The following is a 6,976-nucleotide window of genomic DNA, read 5'->3' as shown; positions in this document are numbered from 1 at the left end:
TTTTTGATCCATTTATTTTTTGGAATAAACCTGGAGTACACAGCTGCTGATGTAATGTTCATTCTTAATGCATAGTTTTCAAACATTTACCCTTGAAACATTATACTTTTGAGTTTCAGAATTCTTGATGATCAATATCAGTCAAAATAGAAAAATGGGTTCCCATGATGAACGTTTACGGAACCCAACATTAGTTGTCGTGGTTTCCCATTGGGTAATCCGACGGAACCGAAAAACGGTTACCATGAATTTCTGAAATCCTCAGGCCTGGTCCTGAATTATTTAAATTTTTGCAGCATTTGTTTATAATTGTATGTATATGTTGTTTGTGTTATTATCATATGCAATTGAATAAGTAGACCATTTCGGAATTCGAAATTTGGGACTCTCTCAATGCATAATGGGACTCATACTTTTCTGATCAGTGAGTCCCTGGGACTCGCTGCAGGTAAACTGTAAAATGATCACTGAGAGATTACCGCTTTTTCTGCAGTCAGTGATTGACTTCTATGCAAAGTCATTTCTCAACTTGTGTTCCGTGCCATGTCATGCCTGTTGAGTGTTGATTTACTTCATATTAAGAAACTACTGCACTAAAACATTAATTCATAAATGTATATCATATGATTTTATTTCTTTTTCTCAGTATAAATAACACGTACCCTGACTGTTCTACTCTTTGAATAAAATCACTTCATTCAAGCGTTAGGGAGTGCAAAGGGTTATGATGGAGGTGTGTTGCAAATCATGAACACCTGGCAAGTGGTATGATAGCATTGTTTTATACATGTCCTCGGCTAGGCCTCAATTTCAAAATCAGTCCTTGGTCCTTGGCCTTGGCCTCGGAAGCAAGTCCTTGGTCCTTGGCCTTGGCCTCGGAAAATTTTTTCAAGTCCTTGGCCTTGGCCTTGCCTCGGAAAATTTTCCAAGTCCTTGGCCTTGGCCTCGGAGGCAAGTCCTTGGCCTTGGCCTTGGCCTCGGGTTGCCGGTCCTTGGACACATCCCTGGTTTCTACGGATGGAATTTATTTGATTCCTTCGTGATTTTTGCGGTCCTCGGATCCACTTTATACTTGTGGACAAGAGATTTGAGGCTCTAATCCTTCATTGTGTCCGAGGACCGGCAACCCGAGGCCAAGGCCAAGGCCAAGGACTTGACTCCCAAGGCCGAGGCCAAGGCCAAGGAATTGACTTCCAAGGCCAAGGCCAAGGACCAAGGACCGACCTTTGGTCCTCGAGCCGGTCCTCGAGGCCAAGGACCGGCTCGAGGAACATATCCCTGCCTCTAGTACACTCTGCCCTCCATATAGCCCTCATCTGCCACTGGTCATAGACGTCATCTCACCTACACTATCCTCAAGAGTGTAGATGTACATCACTGTGGTCGGGGTTTTCAGTATTTAGTTGACTGGGAGGGTTACGTTGGAGGAATGTTATTGGGTTTCTTAGTCCCTCATCCTCAACCCTTAGCCTCTTCTAGGAATTCTATGTGAGTTCCCTCACAAGCCGGGAGAGGCACTGGGAGTTTGGCTCATTGGGTCCTTGATGCTGTTCGTTACTTTGGTCCTTTATTTGGTCATGGAGGGCTGGGCTTCTTTTTATTCACGTTCGCCTGAGTTACAGAACGTTAAGTCTTCCATGTCTTTAGAGCTGAGCAGCTCTAGTTTTATTTATTTATTTAAATATCCAATTAAGGATAGCGTGCAGTAATTTCTGCAACACAATATTGACAATCGATAACAGCTGGTAATGCTGCAATCTGGCTTCAATTCACCACCACACCAAATGTGTCACTAAAAGTCCCTATCTCCAAAACGTGTGTATGCATGGGTTAAAGTTTTCGTACTTATACATACTTTTCACCATCAATTAAAAAAATGTTTTTTTTTTTTTTGGAGGGACTAGGTTCTTTGTGCAGTAAGTTGCGTACGCATTTTTCAGACATTTTGTGTATATGCAGCGTTGATAAGTGAGCCCCCTGGGCTTTTTGACCTGTAACAATTTGCCAGATATTAAACAGAACAAAACCTCAAGTAACTGAAGTGACCAGATATGATGAAAATTCTTTTTTTTTTTTTTGGTGGTGCTTTCTTTGTTTCAAGCCAACACGTGAAAGCTGTTTTTTTCACATACATGGCGGCCAATAGGAAACTCCTTTTTCATATGCTTGCCACTATTGTTGAAGTCTTGATTAGGTCTCGTGTGATGATAGCAGTTCAACACATTTCTATGACATTTAAGGTGCATTTTTTTCCATATAAATGTAGTCATAAATTCTGAATAGTACCACCCGTGGTGCATTTTACTGTTCTACAATAACTATAGAGTTTAAGAGCGCAGTGAAGTTTCAAAGGATACAGCCAGAGATTTTAAATCATCAGTACATGCAAAATTGATGGATGGGTTATGTCTTGAACGTGTGTGTTAAACTAACCATCTTCCACTTTTAGATGACCAAAGATATCGGACTCATATCGTTCTTTTTCTGGTACCTCAATGAAATCACTGTCGTCTTCATCATCCTCTTCAACTGATGAAGCCTTAATGTGAGAAGAAAATGTGTTTGAAACATTTAGTCCAAGTAGTAAATCTCCTGATGTAAAGCCATTTTCACATTGCACTCATTCAGTGTGATAGAGCTACACAGCAAAGCGAAACAACCTGCCCATATACACTCAAAGAAAGACTTTTACAGAGCTGACATGACAAGACTACAAGAACTGCAACTGTCTTGTTGTTGTTCATAAGCAACACAAAGATGAAAAATTTAATTTCACGTCAATGTAATTTTAAATAGAACTTGAATTATTGTCAAGGTCTTTCATGTCTGCGTGGCTTGGATTATTTACCTTGCATTATCCAGATTTATTTGTTCGCATGTAGAAGATCACAATATACAATGGTTGGATTGATTGAATTTTGATGTCAATTATTTATTATACGCAAAGCCTAATCTGAAGATGTATTGTCAAAGCTGGGACATTAGGTTAACTTCACTCTTTTTAAAATTTCTTTGTTCAAAGAACGGAAAGTTTTAACCAGTCCCCCAAATGTTATACAAGACCTTGGGAGGGGCCTCTGAAGTTGAATACTGCAAAAGTTAAGAGCTCTTCCTTTATTTTCTCACTTGTCTCCGCACTTCAGCTGGACGCTAAACCTCCTCTGGCATGTGATCTCTCTTCTGCGGGGACCTGAATATCAATTTTCTCCTCTTTTTTTCCCCAAGAACGAATCTTTTCTAGTTTTATTTTTTGGGCTGTGAGCCAAGTGTTCCTTTCGCAAATGCAACAAGCCATCGCGAATGTGACAAGCTAATATGCATGAATTACACCCTGCTTCTATATGCCAGGCCCAACAAAATGTGTGGACGCCTACTGCAAGAACTAGCTGATCAGCGCGCCTCCCAAAGGCTGCCGCAGATCCAAGTTGCTACGCAAATCCATGTGTTCTGCGAGACCACATTTAGCTTTTTCTTTTTAACTTGATTTTTCAACATCTTCCTGACACCTCTTTTTCTTCAACTGACCTGGCCGCTCACTCAAATCAGGGCTTCCAGATCTCATCTCATTTGGTGCCAATTCCAACAAACCGTGACTGCAACATTTGCAGAATTTAACAGATCATGTATAATGTCTGTGCTTTAAATAGGGGTGAGGGGGTTAGAGTTAAGCTTACAAGTCCCATGTTTGTCTGGCATCATGCCATGACCCGAAGAAATTCAAGGATTAATTAGAAAAAAAAGTAATTGAAATCTATAAGTCTGGAAAAGGTTACAAAGCCATTTCCAAGAATCTGAGGCTTCAGCAAACCACTGTCAGAGCCATTATCCACAAATGGATAAAACTGGGAACAGTGGTAAACAATCTCAGGAGTGGTTCTACCAGCTAATATTACGACAAGTGCAACAACGACTCATCAAAGAAGTTGCAAATGTACATAGAACAACATCCAAAGAACCCCAGAGCTCACTGCCCTCAGTTCAGGTCAGGGTTCTCGGTGGTCATAAGAAAGATGGTGGCCAAAAAATGGCATCTATGGGAGAGTTCCCGGGCGAAAGCCACCGCCGTCCAAAAGGAACAGAAAGAACACAAAGGCTCATCTCACATTTGCCATCTTGATGATCCTCAACACGTTTGGAAAAACATTCTGTTGACTGATGAGTCAAAAATGTAACTTTTTGGAATGTTTGCAGCCCGTTACAGCTGGGGTATAAAATGGCACAGCACTTGATAAAACGAACATTATGCCAAAAGTGAATCATGGTGGTGACAGTGTAATGGTCTGTGGCTGCTTTGCTTCCTCAGGACCAGGACAACTTGCTGTTATTGATGGGACAATGAATTCTGCTGTCAACCAGAAAATCCTGACGGACAACATCTAACAATCAGTTTGCGCCCTCAAACTCAAGATGTTTTGGATCCTGCAGCAGGAAAATGATCCAAAACACACCAGCAAGTACACATCTGAAAAGCTAAGAAAATAAAATAATGAGGTTTTAGAGTGACTAGGTCAAAGTCTGGATTTGAATTCAATTAAGATGTTGTGGTGTGACCTTAAACGGTCAGTTCATGTGAGAAAACCCAATTATGGCAGAGAAGAAGCAATTCTGCGAAGAAGAGTGGGCCAAAATTCCTCCTCAGCGATGTGAAAGACTCATCACCAATTATCGCAAATACTTTATTTCAGTCATTGGGGCCAAGGGTGGCAAAACCCATTGGGTTTTTCACAAAGGGCCAGGTCGGTTTGGATTTTCTTGTGTCTAAATAAATTAAATTGGCATTGAGAAATGGCATTTTGTATTTACTTGGGTCATCTCTGTGTGATGTTAAAATTGGTTTGATGAACTGAAACATTTGTGTGTGTGTGTGTGTGTGTGTGTTTATATATATATATATATATATATATATATATATAGCTGGATAGCTCAGTTGGTAAGGCACCAGATTGGCAGACGGGGGTTAGAATCCCGCTTGGGGCAAAATGAGCAAACAACACCATCTAGTGTGGGTCCTTGGGCAAGACCCTTCACGCTAATGCATAACTCATACAATGATGAGAGACAATAATACGAATGGCATGCTGGCTCAGACGTCGCCCGGCCAAACAAGGTCTTGCGTCAGGTGCTGGGGAACCAGAGCGCCTTGATGAAAAATGGGCTCCTGGAACAAAGCGGAGATGGGCGAGATGCGATAACATGTCTCTGTTGGAATGCTACAACTCAAGCAACCGTAGTCAGAGGGGTTACATGCAGAGAATGTGGCCTGAATGGTTACTTCGAAACCCACAGTCACGGTTGACCACGAAACAACTAGTAGCTCAGTGTTCCAACATCCACAAACGGCAATTGCTATCACAACTTGAGATTGATGAGGTGCAACGCAGATTACATGGTGAAGGGCCCCAGGCTGCCAAATCAGAGGAGGAGGTTTTACCAGAGATTGGGAGGCAAGCCCCAATGAATGCAGATGATGAGATTGGGAGGCCAGCCCCAATGAATGTTGCTGAGCGAGGCAGCAACTGACCTGAGAGCGAAGATCATGACGAAAATGAAGGCTGGGCAACCTAGAAACCAATTACAAAGGCTATGTGAAGTACCACCTGAAAGTCTCATGGAAACTGTGAATGAAGCACTGAGGGCGATCCCTACCGTAACGATCACGGAAACCAATGAGCTGATATACGCTTCAGCATCAGTGATCTTCGAGATGCTTGGCTATAAGAGCAACCATGGGAGCCATGAGATTCGTAACCCATCATGGAAAAGATGGTTGGAGGCTAAGATCAAGGCGGCTCGGAAAGATGTGAGTCAATTGAGGGAGGCCCAGAGAGGTGTGATGAAAAGGCCGATACGTGAGCGGTACATCCAGATGACCATATCTGAGAGACTCGAAACTGCCAAACAAAGGCTTCAAGCCTTGTCCAGTCGCCTAAAGAGGTACATGAAAGATAATGAGGCCAGACGAAAAAACAGGCTGTTCGCAACACACCCTGTGAAAGTGTACGCTCAGTGGCAGGGTTCTAACAGCAGAGCAGACCCACCAAGACTGGAAACTGAAATGTACTGGAAAAGCATATGGGCGAAGGAGGTCGCACAGAACAGCAGTGCACATTGGCTGGTGACTCTGAGAGAGGATCACAGCAACCTCCCTGAACAGAACCCAGTTACCATAACAGTGGCAGACATACAGGAAAGAGTCTCAGACATGAAAAACTGGACAGCACCAGGCCCGGACATGGTCCACACCTACTGGCTAAAGAAACTCACAGCACTCCATGGGCGCCTAGCAGCACAAATTAACCAGCTGCTGTGGGATAGGACTCATCCAGGATGTCAAACCGAAGGGCGAACGATCCTGATCATGAAGGATCCCTCAAAGGGTGCAGTCCCATCCAACTATCGGCCAATAACCTGTCTCTCCACAACATGGAAGCTCATGTCAGGCATCATAGCGGCTAAGATAAGTGGACACATGGATCAATGCATGAGCGAAGCACAGAAGGGCATTGGTAGAAATACCAGAGGAGCCAAACATCAGCTCCTGGTTGACAGAACAGTCGCACAAGACTGCAGGCCCCCGACATACCAGCCTGTGCACAGCTTGGATTGATGAACTCAACTCAACTCCATTGTATTTATAGAGCACTTTCAAACAGCCATCGCTGCACACAAAGTGCTGTACATGGAGCAACTAACATATACAACAGTAAAGCAAAGCAACAAAGCAGTATCAAAGACGGTAGAAAGCACCAAACAGTATAACTCAGATCATAATTTGTGTCATGCTGAGTCAAATGGCAAAGAATACAAGTGAGTAAGCCTGTGACTCAATGCCACATACATGGATCACTGAATGCTTGGAGTTGTATAAGGTGAACAGGACCCTAAGAGCCTTCGTTGCAAACTCGATGAGGATGTGGAAACCACACTGGAAGCCAATGGCAAGCCACTTACCCAAGTGTCCATCAAATGTGGCATA

At 43.0% G+C, this 6,976-nt stretch overlaps 1 protein-coding gene across 1 annotated transcript in view; it reads right to left on the bottom strand.

Moving 5' to 3' along the window:
• LOC109526561 (UV-stimulated scaffold protein A-like) overlaps positions 1 to 6,976 on the bottom strand; it is a 67,430-nt gene that overhangs the window by 43,543 nt on the left and 16,911 nt on the right. The window contains exon 2 of the mRNA XM_019887904.1: positions 2,434 to 2,542. The gene's annotated coding sequence lies outside the window, so the exon portion shown is untranslated. The remainder of the gene's footprint in view (positions 1 to 2,433; positions 2,543 to 6,976) is intronic.

This window comes from Hippocampus comes, unplaced genomic scaffold (assembly GCF_001891065.2).
Source record: "Hippocampus comes isolate QL1 unplaced genomic scaffold, H_comes_QL1_v1.1 scaffold309, whole genome shotgun sequence".
Classification (NCBI taxonomy): Eukaryota; Metazoa; Chordata; class Actinopteri; order Syngnathiformes; family Syngnathidae; genus Hippocampus; species Hippocampus comes.
The sequence above is the reverse complement of the archived record's forward strand: the minus strand, read 5'-3'. Positions and strand labels throughout refer to the sequence as shown.